This window comes from Cystoisospora suis (assembly GCF_002600585.1).
Source record: "Cystoisospora suis strain Wien I chromosome Unknown contig_191, whole genome shotgun sequence".
Taxonomy (NCBI): domain Eukaryota; phylum Apicomplexa; class Conoidasida; order Eucoccidiorida; family Sarcocystidae; genus Cystoisospora; species Cystoisospora suis.
The window spans coordinates 17058-17265 of record NW_027152993.1 but is presented as its reverse complement, the minus strand read 5'-3'; the positions used below and the strand labels follow the sequence as shown (position 1 = coordinate 17265).

The following is a 208-nucleotide window of genomic DNA, read 5'->3' as shown; positions in this document are numbered from 1 at the left end:
ATCTTCTTTCTACTCCGTTGATCGCCGAGTAAACAAGAGATATGGCAAATACTCATACGTACTTGCATACATGCTGTATGGAAAGACACAACGAAGATCGTCCTTATAATAGAATTTTAAGTATGTATTTGTGTACATAGCCTACGTCTACCATATACACGAATATACATTAATGCAGTGACGCCCTGCTTCTTTCTTTCTTTCTTTC

General features: G+C 37.0%; 1 protein-coding gene across 1 annotated transcript in view; it reads right to left on the bottom strand.

The window, feature by feature from the left end:
• The window catches only part of CSUI_000518 (gle1-like protein), a gene marked incomplete at its 5' end in the record, with an annotated part of 10823 nt that overhangs the window by 4647 nt on the left and 5968 nt on the right, over positions 1-208 (bottom strand). The gene's annotated exons all lie outside the window — the stretch shown is intronic.